This window comes from Tupaia chinensis, unplaced genomic scaffold (genome assembly GCF_000334495.1).
Source record: "Tupaia chinensis unplaced genomic scaffold, TupChi_1.0 Scaffold000007_1, whole genome shotgun sequence".
Lineage (NCBI taxonomy): Eukaryota > Metazoa > Chordata > Mammalia > Scandentia > Tupaiidae > Tupaia > Tupaia belangeri.
In genome coordinates this window covers 2,632,530-2,648,358 of record NW_006159436.1, presented here as the reverse complement: position 1 = coordinate 2,648,358, position 15,829 = coordinate 2,632,530, and positions in this window count along the sequence as shown.

The following is a 15,829-nucleotide window of genomic DNA, read 5'->3' as shown; positions in this document are numbered from 1 at the left end:
GCACTCTAAAGGGCAGATTTCCAGCAAATTGCACTGACATACCATAGCTATCAGCCTTGGGCCTGCCCTTTCCAACAAGGTCTAGATCTCACATACAGGGAGGATAAGTGCTCTATCTCGACCGTGGCGGTAGTCACTGCTCCTTTTATTTGCTATTCCTATATTATCTAGGGTTATCTTTGCTTCTTACTGGTAAGTCTCTCAATACTCTAATACCATCACAGTTAGCAATTCTTTATATCAATAACCCTTCTCTGTTAAATTAGTGTGGTTTCTATCTCCTGTCTGTATCCTTACTGGTACATCCTAACAATTCCTTAAATTGTTCAGTAATCTATAGTGAACCCTCTCTGCTTAAAATAGAGTGAATTCTGGGGCCAGCAGGTGGCATAGTGGTTAAGGTGCTGGACTCCCACATGGCCGACTGCAGTTCCCATTGGCTTGAAACTCACACAGGGCACACATATGTGCATGCCCAAAATTCCAAGAGAAAAATGGAGGCATGGCCATCACCCTCAGGGGATGATTTCTTGCTTCCTGTCTGTCTCTTTCTGTTTTTCTGGCAAACACATGTGCTATGTAGCAAAAATCTTAAAAAAAAAAAAAAGAGAAAAGAAAAGAAAAGAAAAAGAATATTTTTTTTTTCGAGAGATTTTCACTGTAGGGCATGTGCGCTTGCCAGACAGACAGAGAGAGACATAGAGACAGAAAGCGAGAAATCACCCCCCAGGGGGGATGGTCACGCCGCAATCCCTTCTCCTCCATTCTCCTCTCGGGATCTTGGGCATGCACGCACACGCGCCCAGCGTGAGTTTTTTCTTTAAGCCACCGGGTCCGGGACATGAACCGCGGTCGACTACGTGGGAGTCCAGCGACACAGCCATTACGCTAACTGCTGGTTCCCAAGAAAAAGAACATTTTAAAAAGAGTGAAGTATTTCTCTACAACTGAATTTTCATCATTTTCTTTTTAAATAAAGGACTTGGGTGGTAGAAGAAGGAAGTAGTAGAATAATCTCAAAGGAGTAGAATATCCTTAATTAGTGAAAAAAGAAGTTTGTAGTAGTGTATGGAATGTAAATTCCATTAATCCCAAGAGAGGCATGAGCATTAGGCTTTGATTATTATGCCCCCACATCCATCAGTGTTACTGCCAAAGGCATGTTTTAGTTAACAGTAAACAAACTAATTCCTCAAATGGTTGTAGGTTTACAACCTACAATGTGACCTTCACCCTTTGGTTATAGCAATGTTCCCAGAACACATGAGGTAAAGAACAAGGTAAGCCCAATTAGTTGCCCACATTATTTTAAATTGGCCAATATAAATTCTCGACAAACAACATGTAACCTCTCCTCTTCTTGTTCTCTTGCCAACCACTTCAGTGTACACATCCTAGGCAACTAGAATCTGTGTTATCTAAGTGAGTCATCCTTAGCCTCTGGTTCACATAAACTTCTGCTTCTCTTAGGGACCTTAGCCTTCCTTTTTAGGGGAACATTTCTAAGTGATACTAATTATGAATAGCCAGGGTTACAAACTACTAGTGAAGGTTATGATTCTAAATTGGCCTATTAAATATTTTAATAATAATATTGAAGGTAGGCTCCATACTTGGGCTCTCTTCCTCTCTCTCCCTTCACCCAGTCTTCCAGTTGCTGGTCCACCTGAGCCTTGTGAACATCTTGTAACCATTCTCCTACCTCATAGAATCAGCTCGTTAGGGACCAGCAGTTAAGAGTAATGGCTATGTCGCTGAACTCCCATGTAGTTGACCACAGTTCGAGTCCCACACCCAGTGGCTTAAACTCATGCCGGGCGCATGTGCGTGCGTGCCCAAGAACCCGAGAGGAGAATGGAAGAGAAGGGACTGTGGTGTGGCCATTCCCCTGGGGGGTGATTTCTCGCTTTCTGTCTCTCTGTCTCTCTCTGTCTTTCCGGTGAGCACACGAGCCCTACAGCGAAAACCTCTCAAAAAAAAAAAAAAAAAGTATCAGCTCATTGCCAGCCAGTTCAGAGGTATGCTCCCTTGCGCCCCATTAACATCACAAGACCAGAGGCACTGAATTAATGTACAAGCTCTAGAGACTGTGAGAATCAATAACCTGACCTTTTACTGTCATCTTCAAACAATGTATGTGAGAATGGACCCCGACATGAAGACTGTGCAGATCGGATAGCTGATCTTTGATCTTAGCACATGTAAGATGAGCCTACGCTCGTGATGACACAGACCACGCTCCACCAGGCCATCAGCAGAGCATCCTGCCCTAAGCGAGTGAGTGCATGTCTTCCCCTGCTGCAGCTCTGGGTGTGCTCTTTGGAATCAGCAAATACGGGCAAGACTTCTCAGATTTGGGGCTGCCCATTTATAAATAGTAACTCCAACTCAGACTACCATCATTCCTGTTCTACTTTGGTCCACAGGGCCAGTGAGTGGTGTGGTGGTTAGGCACTGGACTTCCACTTGGTCGACTTTGGTTCAAGTCCCAGAGCTTACTATATCACTATCTCTCTCTCTCTCTCTCTCTCTCTCTGGTGAAAGTCTGTGCCCTAGAGCAAATATAAAATAATAATAATAAAAACTTAGTCAGCAATAAGTTACCACTTTAACAACCACTAGAACTGCTGTAATAAAAGACGACAGTTTAAAACAAGTACTAGCAAGGATATGGAGAAATTAGAACCTTTAGAAATGTAAAATGATACCTTTGCTTTGTAAACTGTGTAGCCGGTCCTTAAAATCCTGAACAAAAAGTGACCATATGACAGAGCTATCCTATCCTTAGATATATATCCAGAAGAAATAAAAACTGAATCTGGACAGTGGCACAGTGGTAAAATGTGAAGCTGATCCACATGGGAGCGTTCCAAGTTAATATGGAGAAACCTCCCTGTGTGCACAGGGAACACATGTGCCCACGATCTAGGGCTGCCCAGGATGGATGGATAAGGCGTCAAGACTCTATTAGGGCACTATGTCCCCCATCTATCTATCTATCTATCTCTCACTTTCTCTCTCTCTCTCTGTCTCTCTCATTCACAGAAGAAACAGAAATTGTTTTTTATTTTTTTAATTTTTATTATTTTATTTAAATTTATTTAGTTATTTATTTTAATTTGACCAGAGAGGGAGAGAGCAAGAGAGAAAGAGAAAGGGAGAGGGAAAGTGAGAAAGCAAGCCACCATGTCCGGGACTCAAACCACAGTCGGCCATGTAGGAGTCCAGCACCATTAACCACCATACCGCCTGCCAGCCCCAAAATAAAAAATTTTAAATAAAGGAAAACTAGGTCCACACAAACCAGTACAAATGTTCATAGCAGAATATACCTCTCTCTGGCAAACATATGTGCACTAAAGCAAAGTGAAAAGAAAAAAAAAAAAGAAAGAAAGAAAAGAGTGTTCTAAAATTAATGGTGGTGGTGACTGCGCAATTCTATGAACAACTAAGAGCATACTTTAAATTGGCAAACTCAAAAAAAAAAAACCTGTTTTCTTAAAAAAAAACAGTTGGGACAGCACCATGGTCTGGTGATTAAGGAAGCTGGATCCCACATGGCTGACAGCAGGGTTTAAAGCCCTGGCCACTTGGGAGACACTGGGTACATGTGCATGGGTGCCCAGAACCCAGGACAGAAAAATGGAGGAAAGTGAATTGTGGTGTGACCATGCCCATGGGGGTTTACTTCTCTATCTCTCTCTCTCTCTGAATCTCTCTGTCTCTCTCTAGTGAGTACACCTGCCCTCTGGCAAAAGGGAGAAAATTAAAAAAGAAAATGTTTATTCAGCAGTAAAAAGCTGCACCAAAACATCTACACTACTGAATACTGACCCGAAGCATACATTTCGCTAAATTGGGGGGAGGAGAGGTTTGAGTTGACTTACATATATTTAAATGTGATTTATAACAAATTAATTTTCGGAATTTGACCTTCAACAGCAGAAAAGCAGAAAAGTTGTAGCAACCTGCCCCTGCTATCTCACACCTAAGGAAATGCAACCAATTTTGTTTACTCTAGTGCAAAAAAAAGTACAGTTTTTTTTTTAATCTATGTTTTTGAGGTTATCCTGATCTTTTGTTCTCAACTAAAGCTAGTCCCAGGGCACAGGTAATCTGAAAACTTAAACCTTCTGTTTTTACTGACTTAAGACTAAAATCAAACTCAGCAGCCAGCCAGCAAGTATAGGTACCTGTGCACACACACACACCAAAATTCATTTAAGCATGACCAGACCCCATGGAGGGTGCATCTCTTTCTTGCTCTCACTCTCATGGGTTCACACATGCTCTATCATAAGTAAAGAAAAAAAGGAAAGAGTTTGTGCAAGTGATCAAAATTGAGTTATTATTAGCTTAAAATAGCTTGTTTAATTTTTTTGAGAGGTTTTTGCTATAGGGCATGTGTGCTCGCCAGAAAGACATAGAGAGACAGAGAGACAGAAAGTGAGAAATCACCCCCCAGGGGGATGGCCATGCTGCAATCCCTTCTCCTCCATTCTCCTCTCGGGATCTTGGGCACGCATGCACACGCGCCCAGTGTGAGTTTAAGCCACCAGGTCGGGACTCGAACCACGGTCAACTATGTGGGAGCCCAGCAACATAGCCATTATGCTAACTGCTGGCCCCACAGAAGAAATTTTGACACATACTCCAAAGTTAAAGTTGTCCTAAATATATAAATATATCAAATAAATATGTTTTAAAATTTGTAAATATAGGACAAACAGCCAAAACATAAATGCAAAGAAACTTACAAAACTCACACTTTAAAGTACCATCTAATCTTTTAAATACAATAGGAAGAAATATGATTCCCTTTTGTTATTTTTATGTATGTATGTATTTATTTATTTATTTTCTAGAGAGTTTTTTATAGGTCACATGCTCTCGCTGGAGAAACAGAGAGACAGAATGCAAGAAATCACCCTCCAGGGCAGAGGCCCACACCACAATGCCTTCTCCATTCTCCTCTGGGGATTTGGGAGTATGCATGCACACACGTCCCATGTGTGTTTTAACCCACCACCAGGTCCAGGACCTGAACTGCTGTCAACTACGTCTGAATCCAGCAACATAACCTTTATACCATCTGCCAGTCCCTGATTCTTTTGATTGTCCTTGCTTAAAGGACTTTGTCCGGTTCTTATTCAACCAGAACAACTTAACTATTTTAGTTTCGTCTGTTTACAAATGTATCTCCCTGCAAAACACCATTAGACAAAAGGCTTCTGCTGATCAAAAACATTTATGAAAAGTACTCAACAACGATAACCTTTGCTATTAAATACAGTAATGCACTGGAATACGTGTGGGCAACTGGGGAGAGACTGCTGATCTGACTAGATGGTTCTACCACAGAGGATGAAGAAACGAGTACACTGAAAAGGCATCATCTTTGGTCAGTTTTCCCTGAAGGTTCATGATCTGAAAGGAAATCTCTTTTGGAGAACACACAGAAAGGGAGCTACTATTCCCTCACATTGGCTATGTGGATGTGACGTGATAGGCCATTGCAAATCCTGTTTAAATCCTAAGATGCCCATTCTCTTTGCAACACCCCTCAAGGAAAAAGTGAGAAATTTTGAGGGAGTGTGCTAAGTAATATCTATAGTCCAAAGAAAGAGGAGTAACATTTCCAGGAATTATTACCTCAGCCTGGCATTTAAATTAAGAGAAAAATACATACATCGGACATGGGTTATATTCAATTGCTCTTTTCTAAATTACTACCTTAAAGTATACGTGTTCAGGACCAGCACGTGGCATGGCGATTAAAGCACTGGACTCCCATGAGGCCCACCATGGTTCAAGTTCTGGACCTGGTTGCTTGAAAATCACACCAGGTACATATGCATGCATGCCCCAAAATCCCAGAAGAACTGAGGAGAAGGGACTGAGGCACAGCCATACTCTCTGGGGCAGAGGGAATTTCTCACTTTCCTTTTTGCTGTCATTGTCTCTCTCCAGGGAGTACACGCACCCTATGGCAAAATCCTAAAGAAAAAGAAAAAAGGAGTATACATGTTCATCTAGTTACCATTCATATGACATTGGCTTATTACTTACTAATGTTTTAGCCCAACGTGCAAGGAGGTAATTTTATTTCACTTACATTATTGTCATTAAGTTTGTCAAAAAATATGGACACAAGTAAACCTGTAACATGGATATACCTTCTACCTTTCTTGATCATGCATCCTCATTAAAAACAAACAGGTCTGAATTGTTCACACAAAAGATGTTTAGACACTTACCAAAGGTATAATTTGTTCTGCCATGTGACATTTTAATTTTACTGTGAGTAAATGAAGTCTTACTGTTTAGGAAGCAGGATTTCATTATACCTCGATTAATAAATAGTTTACTTAAAATAATTCTCCCCCACAACCCATAAATAATGCTAAATTTCTATGGCTATATACATATGAAATTAAAATTTTGGGGGTCAGCAGATGGTATAGTAGTCAAGGCACTGGACTCCCACATGGCTGAGCACAGTTCAAGTCCTGGACCTAGCAGCTTGAAACTCATGCCAAACATGTGTGCATGTGTGCCCAAGAGGAGAATGGAGAAGGGACTGAGACATGGCCATCCCCCAGGGGATGATTTCTCGCTTTGTGTCTGTCTGTCTCTCCAGCAAGTGCACAAGCCCTATAGCAAAAGTCTCTCAAAAAAATTTTTTTTCAACTTGACACCAACATTTTCTCTGCCTATAGCTATGACTCTGACCCATAAATAAAATAATTTAAATTTTATTGTTTTATTTTTATTAGGTTTGTTGTTTTTAGTTTTGTTATAGGGCATGTGTGCTCACCAGAGAGAGACAGGGAAAGTAAGAAATCATTCCCCAGGGGGGGCTGGCCACACTGAAATCCCTTCTCCTCCATTCTCCTCTCAGATTTGGGGCCTATACATACACCTGGCATGATTTTTTTAAGTCACTGGTCCAGACCAAACTGCAGAGCTGGCCATGAAGAAATCACAAGGGATCTAGCAGCCTTAACCGCTACTTGCTGATGGTAGTGGTTAAATAAATTACCACAGACAAAAGTTCCCACTAATATTCCTCCAAAAGTCAAAAATATAAGATATAAGAAATAAAAAAAAAACCTATAAGGCATTCAGAAAACAAACAGTAAAACAATAGAAATAAGTCCTTCCTTAACAATAATTACCTGAAATGGAAAGGAATTAAATTTGCCAATCAAGGAGAAAAATCAGGCTAGCCCTGTAGTGCATTAGTACAGAATTCACATAGCCAACCACAGTTTGAATCCCAGCCCAGTGACTTGAAAAACATTTAGGCACACGTGTAGACATGCTTGAATCCTGATGGGAAGGAGAAATGAAGGAAAGAGATTGCACCATAACCCCACCTCATTGAGAAGAGCCTTCTGGTTTTTTTTCCTCCTTTCCTCCCTTCTTCCCTCCCTCCCTCCCTCCCTCCCTATCTCTCTCTCTCCTTGGCAATTAAAAAATCATTAGCTCCAAAATGATGAAAATCAGCAGAACAGAATTAAAAGTAAGATCCAACTACATGCTTTCTGCAAAAGATTTACTTTATGTCAAATGGCACAAATATGTTGCAAGTGAACGGCAGAAAAATACTTCATACAATAGTAACCAAAAAAGAACAAGAATTGCTACACAGTATTAATAATATTCAAAATGCACTTTAAATTAAAACAATTGCAAATGACAACATATATTATATATTAATAAAAGGTTCGAAAGAGTAAAAGATATAACAATTATAAATATTTACACACCTAAGAACAGGCCATCAAAATATACAACCAAAAACTGACAGAATAAAAGGGAGTAATAGTTTTACAGTAACCGTTGGAGACTTTAATACTCGACCCTCTAAAAGGATAAAACCAGCACCCTAGACCATGGAGTGGTGCTGTCCATGGCCTGTTGGGAGCTAAGCCTTGGACAGTGCAGCAGGAGGGGGGGTGGCTGGCGGGCAAGCAAGGCTTTTCTGCGTTTGCAGCTGTTCCCCATCGCTGGCACTGTCACCTAGACTCTGCCTCCTGTCAGATAGCAGTGGTACTGGATCCTCCTGGGCGGTGGAACTATGTCCTTGTATACTGCAATGTGGTAGTGGTGGAAATAAGGTGCACGGTGAGTGTGGTAAGCTGCATCATCCCAGGACTAACCCTCCACCTCCATGCTAACCCCTCCCTCCTCCATGGAGAATTTGTCTTCCACAGGACAGCTCCCTGGTGCTGGGAAGGTTGGAGACCACAGAAACAGACCACCTGAACAGCACAGTAGACCAACTAGACATACAGATATATACAGAACACTGCACCCCACAACAGAGCACACATTCTGAAGTACACATGGGACATTCTCCAAGACATCTATTAGCCCACAAATTAAGCCTCAATAGATTTAAAAAAAAAAATACTTATTACAGGGACCAGCAGCTGGCATAATGATTATGAAGCTGGACTCCATAGTCAATCACAGTTCGAGTCCCAGACCCAGAGGCTTAAACTCACACCAGGTGCATGTGCATGTATGCCAAAAATCCCAAAAGGAGAATGGAGGAGGAAGGACTGCAGAGTGGCCATCCCCACTGGGAGAGTAATTTCTCACTTTTTGTGTCTCTATCTCTGTCTTTCTGGTGAGTTCATGCACCCTATAGCAAGAATTCTCTCTCAAAAGAATAAAAAAATAAAAAATACTTATTACATAAAGCATCTTCTCTGATCCCATAGTAGGAAAAAGCTAGAATTAGAAAAACTAGAAAATTCACAAATTTGTAGAAATTAAACAAAAAAACTCTTTTAACCAATGGGTCAAAGAAGAAATCACAAGGAAATTAGAAAATACTTACAGACGAATGAAAGTGAAAACACAGCACACCAAAACTTACGGGATGTAGCAAAAGCAGTTCTAAAAGGAAAATTCACAGCTATAAACTTTCACATTAAAAAAGAAGAGACTCAGCCTCTGGCAGTAGTCAACACACCAGAAGCTATGTGGAGCTAGAACATACATGCCAACTTCAGTTCAAGGCCATGGCCTGGTGTGCTTCAAAAACATGCAGGGCACATGCTCAGGTGCTCAAGACCCTGGATGGCTGTGGGACGGGAGAAAGGGGATCAAGGCATGATCCAGCCCATGGAGTATGTCTCTCTCTCTCTCAAACACACACAGACACACTCTATCATGAATTTCTTTTTTAAAAAAAAAAGATAAGAAAGACCTCAAACAACAACCTAATTTTACATCTTAAGAAACTAGTGAAAGAACTAAACCCAAAGCTAGCAGAAGAAAGGAAATGACAAAAGACTAGCGTAGAAATAAAATAGAGACTAGAAAAAATAATAATAAAGTTAGGAACCAGCAGTTGGCGTAATGGCTATGTCGCTGGACTCCCACGTAGTCGACCGCGGTTCGTGTCCCGGACCCGGTGGCTTAAAACTCACGCCGGGCGCGTGTGCGTGCGTGCCCAAGATCCCGAGAGGAGAATGGAGGAGAAGGGATTGCGGCGTGACCATCCCCCCTGGGGGGTGATTTCTCGCTTTCTGTCTCTATGTCTCTCTCTGTCTGTCTGGCGAGCGCACGCGCCCTACAGTGAAAATCTCTCCAAAAAAAAAAAAAAAGAAAAAATAATAATAAAGTTAACAAAACCAAAAATGGACTCTCCAAAAAGATTAACAAAATAAACAAATTTTTAGCAAATTCAAAAAGAATGGGACCAGCAGTTAGCATAATGGCTATGTCGCTGGACTCCCACATAGTCGACCGGGTTCAAGTCCCGGACTCGGTGGCTTAAACTCACGCCGAGAGCATGTGCATGCGTACCCAAGATCCCGAGAGGATAATGGAGGAGAAGGGATTGCAATGTGGCCATCCTCCCTAGGGGGTGATTTCTCACTTTCTATCTCTCTGTCTCTCTCTGTCTGTCTGGCGAGCGCACGCGTCCTATAGCAAAAACCTCTACAAAAAAAAAAGAGAGAGAGAGAGAGAGAGAAAGAAGATTCGAATTACTAAAATCAGAAATTTAATGGGGACACTACCAATTCTACAGAAATATAAGGGATTATTAGAGAGTGCTATAAATAATAAGTACACCAACAGAATAACCTAGATGAAATGGACAATTTCTTACAAACATAAAACCTACCAAGACCATACCACAAAGAGAGAAAAATTTGAATAGACTCAAAACTATTAAGGAGATTTATCAGCAATCAAAAATGTCCTGGCAAAGCAAAGCCCTAGATCTGATGCTTTCACTAGCAAATTCTTTCAACTACTTAAAGAACATCAATCCTCAAACTGTTCCCAAAAAGTGAAGAGGAAGAAACACTTCCAAACTCATTCAAAAGGTCATCATCACCTTGATACCAAAGCCAGACAAAGACACTTAGGAAAACTACAGACCCATATTCCTTATAAACACTGACATAAAAAATTACTAGGTCAAACTAAATACAGCAGCATAAACACACATCAAAACCACAGTGAGATGCCACCTCACACTCATTAGGATGGCTACTATCAAAATTAAAATAAGGACAAAAATATTTATATGGAGAAATTAGAACCCTTGTACACTGTTGGTAGGAAGGCAAAATAGTGCAGCCCCTATGGAAAGCAATATAGGGAGGGAGAGATCCCGCCCTCTCATTAAAAAAATATAAAACAGAATATGACCTAGCAATTCCACTTCTGTTTTTTTGTTTGTTTGTTTGTTTTTAAGAGAGATTTTTGCTATAGGGCATGTGCACTTGTCAGAGAAACAGAGATACAGAAAGCAAGAAAGCACCCCCCAGGGGGGATGGCCATGCCACAGTCCTTTTTCCTCCATTCTCTTCTCAGAATCTTTGGGCGCGTGCGCGCGCGCGCACACACACACATGCCTGGCATGAGTTTCAAGCTATCAGGTCTGGAACTCGAACCACAGTCCACCACATGGGAGTCCAGTGTCTTAAACACTAAGCCATCTGCTGGCCCCTTTCTACATTTTTCTATGCAAAAATGATCATGACTTTTCTCATGGCCCAATACATGAAAGATGAAAATGAACAATTTCCTGATCAGAGCAACGCATATATGCCCATGAATATTTTGGTAAATATTTTTATTCATACACTTACACATATACTATACATACATACAAGAGAAAAGGAAAGAGAAAAAGAAAAAAGAGAGGCACCATCAACAGCATTTCATCTTGCTGGGATTCCCTTCCCCCAGGCCTACAAGTCCTCGGGATCTTGGCTGCCACTGCGCACACCCAGCACATTCCAGGTCAACCAGGGACCTGAACCTGCAGTCAGCCAAGTGGCTTCTAGCACTGCATTTCAGCTCTCTACCACCTCCATCAACAAGGCTGGGTCAGATAGTATTTTGGATAGTAGCACATGACAGTCAAAGAAATACTTAACTACAAACTCAAAAACAGGTGATTAAAATAGCAGCCAGCACCCATGTGAGGGAGCACTCCAAGGTTCTGTCAGAAGGGACAGGCGGACACTTCAGCCACTCCCCAGCAGCATCCCAGGGGATCCAGCTCAGGGTCTAGCTGTGCTATTTAAAAGTGACTTACATGTTTCCAAAGCAAGACAGGGAGACTCTGCTCATTTAGCCCCAATAGAGCAAGCAGGTCATGACCGCACTGATCTGCATTAGTACTGGTCAGTCAGCCCAAACTCTTTTCTCGCCTTACTAAATTCTATTGAAGTCTAAGAAAAAGCAGTAGAATAATGATATTTATTTGAACACTTCCTACGTGCCAGACATGTGGGTTAAGTGCTTTAAATATGTTAACTTATTTAATATTCATGCTCATTAAGTTAAATACTCATCTCATAGGGACTGTGTACATCAGTATTAACCCTATTTTTGGAGCTGAGAAAACTGAAGCTGAGATAAATAACTCAACTCCAAACCCACACAACCTGGCTCTGAAGCCCAACCTGCTAGCCACCACACTACAGTACTTAGGCACAGTCATCAGCAAAATATGATATTCAAAATTCAGCCTCCCCCCAGCCAATCTCTGCGGTTTCCATAACTCAAAATTCAGTGCCTCCCCCCAGCCAATCTCTGCGGTTTCCATAGAGATCCACTGCCTATGGGAAGCTCCACCTAGTAGAAGGGCCCTGACAGATTCATCCATTACAATTCACTATTCAATGTCCAGACACTGGAGAATTTTAGGCGAAACAAAAAGATTTTGGAAGAAGAATACTGTGGAAAATGTTTTAAAGATCCAAAAAGCCTATTTAGTATACTCACAAAGAATACTTAATAAAAATGCTGCATATATTTTAAAAACCCAAAATGTAGAATATAATACAAGGGACCAGCAGTTGGCGTAATGGCTATGTTGCTGGACTCCCAGGTAGTCGACGGTGGTTCGAGTCCCGGACCCATCGGCTTAAACTCACGCCAGGCACGCGCGCATGTGTACCCAAGATCCCCAGAGCAGAATGGAAGAAGGGACTGCAGCGTGGCCATTCCCCTGAAGGGTGATTTTTCGCTTTCTGTCTCTCTGTCTCTCTTTCTGGAGAGCACACGCGCCCTATAGCAAAAAACTCTCAAAAAAAAAAAAAAGAAACATAATACAAATTATGGTTTTACAAATCTTGGACCTCTTCTCCATCTGCTAATGGAAGTAAAAACAAAATCATATAGCAGTTTAGACAGTTCTAAAGAGAAATGCCTCAATTCAAGTCAACTGGAAAAGCTTTATAAAAATTGCTTCCATAAAAATTTAAATTACATTAATGATTTAAATGTTTTGCAATGTTGGCCAAATATGAGAATAGCTATAAACATGCCCCTTTCATTTCAGAGTTCAGAGTGAGGCTGTGACTCAAAATATGTGATGAATCAATTCAAGGTTGTATTTTGAGGTCATTAAAAATGAACCTAGAACTTAACTGTAAAATTTAACTTAGGAGAAGTGGAATGGGAAACTGAAGAAACAATTATTAAAATTCTGCCTTCAGGGGACCAGCAGTTGGCGTAATGGCTATGTCGCTGAACTCCCATGTAGTCAACCGCCCTTCCAGTCCAGGACCCCGTGGCTTAAACTTAGGGCCGCCAGCCGTGTGTGCGTGTGTGCCCAGGATCCAGAGAGGAGAATAGAGAAGGGACTGGGGGTGGTGGTGGTGGGGGTGAATTTCTCGCTTTCTGTCTCTCTGTCTCTCTCTTTCTGGCGAGCGCACGCGCCCTAAAGCAAAAACCTTTCCAAAAAAAAAAAAAGAAAAGAAAGAAACACTGTGTGTGTGCGTGCATGCGTGCTCACTCCCTGTGGAGGGTGCTTCCTCGCTTTTCCTCTCTGTCTCTCTTTAGAAGGACACATACTCTGTATCAAATAATAAAAACCACCTATTTTAGTGACGTTATAATCGATCAGTTTTGTCTGCCTAATTCACCCGTATTACAGACCCCCATAAACATACATTTGTACATTTTTTTTTTTTTTTTTTTTTTTTGGGGGGGGGCGACCTTTTAAACTATCTTTTATGAATTGTCCTACATTAGAAGGTAAGCCTAAGTTCCTGAGATAAATAACTCAACTCCAAACCCACACAACCTGGCTCTGAAGCCCAACCTGCTAGCCACCACACTACAGTACTTAGGCACAGTCATCAGCAAAATATGAAACTCAAAATTCAGTGCCTCCCCCCAGCCAATCTCTGCGGTTTCCATAGAGACCCACTGCCTATGGGAAGCTCCACCTAGTAGATTCATCCATTACAATTCACTATTCAATGTCCAGACACTGGAGAATTTTAGGCGAAACAAAAAGATTTTGGAAGAAGAATACTGTGGAAAATGTTTTAAAGATCCAAAAAGACTATTTAGAATACTTAATAAAAATGCTGCATATATTTTAAAAACCCAAAATGTAGAATATAATACAAGGGACCAGCAGTTGGCGTAATGGCTATGTTGCTGGACTCCCAGGTAGTCGACCGTGGTTCGAGTCCCGGACCCATCAGCTTAAACTCACACCAGGCACGTGCGCATGTGTACCCAAGATCCCCAGAGCAGAATGGAAGAAGGGACTGCAGCGTGGCCATTCCCCTGAAGGGTGATTTTTCGCTTTCTGTCTCTCTGTCTCTCTTTCTGGAGAGCACACGCGCCCTATAGCAAAAAACTCTCAAAAAAAAAAAAAGAAACATAATACAAATTATGGTTTTACAAATCTTGGACCTCTTCTCCATCTGCTAATGGAAGTAAAAACAAAATCATATAGCAGTTTAGACAGTTCTAAAGAGAAATGCCTCAATTCAAGTCAACTGGAAAAGCTTTATAAAAATTGCTTCCATAAAAATTTAAATTACATTAATGATTTAAATGTTTTGCAATGTTGGCCAAATATGAGAATAGCTATAAACATGCCCCTTTCATTTCAGAGTTCAGAGTGAGGCTGTGACTCAAAATATGTGATGAATCAATTCAAGGTTGTATTTTGAGGTCATTAAAAATGAACCTAGAACTTAACTGTAAAATTTAACTTAGGAGAAGTGGAATGGGAAACTGAAGAAACAATTATTAAAATTCTGCCTTCAGGGGACCAGCAGTTGGCGTAATGGCTATGTCGCTGAACTCCCATGTAGTCAACCGCCCTTCCAGTCCAGGACCCCGTGGCTTAAACTTAGGGCCGCCAGCCGTGTGTGCGTGCGTGCCCAGGATCCAGAGAGGAGAATAGAGCAGGGACTGGGGGTGGTGGTGGTGGGGGTGAATTTCTCGCTTTCTGTCTCTCTGTCTCTCTCTTTCTGGCGAGCGCACGCGCCCTAAAGCAAAAACCTTTAAAAAAAAAAAAAATCTGCCTTCAGGATGGGAATAAAGTACAGTAAGATGCCGTTATCCCATAATAATTCTACATAAGAAACGCCTGTAGTCTTTCGAGCTTTTGTTTGGTTTTAACATTTGGTATATCTTTTAAAAATGTTTAAATAACTCATTTCTTTTTTTGGCGTACTGAACTAAAAACATTCCACAATACAACTACAAAAATAACTTTCTGGATGTCTCAGGGAAAAAAAAATTTGTAAAAATAATTCAGAAGTTAACTATGAACATAATTCAATTTATATTGATTCGAAGGTGGAAATAATAAGACCACGTGAGCAATCAAGAAGATAAGTCTGTTCTCATTAAATTGTCATGCATTAGAATTAAACACTGCTAAAATTTTGAATAGCTAAAACACACACACACACACACACACACCGAATTCATATTGCCAAAGAGAATTTCCGCTAAGTGTTACCTTCAGGCACTTGGGCAGGCTAAGTTAAAGCGGGAAGTAGGCTTTTAATTATCAACATTCACATGGATTACACTATGGTGTTTAAAACTCCATTCTACATTGGGTTTGTGCCCAGGAAAGGAACCCAGTCAACTCATATTGTCCTGGTACTCCTACACGGCTTCCAGGGAAGCAGGGAGGAAACCACCTTGGAGCTAAAGACTGCGTTCGGATTGCAGAAGTCCTTGAACTCTTGCAGCTGAGAAGCCGCGTAACGGGGGAAGGAAGCTGTAGCGAAACTCTGCACTGTCATCTAGGACGATCTGACTCAGGTTCAAATCAAACCCACAAGGCGACAAGTAGTAAACAGAGAACACACTGCTGCTCAAACCAGCCAGCGCGAGGAAGCCAATATGACCATCTCGGATCTCACACCAAACCCCACCTCGCGGGCGCTGGATCCCACCCCGCGGGCGCTGGCCCGCGCGCCCTGGCATGCGGGATGGCGAGGGCGCGACTCCGCAGCGGGCTCACCCCGAGGGCGCTGGGCGAGGGGTCGCGCTCGTCCCCGGCCTCGGCCCCGCCGCCCCG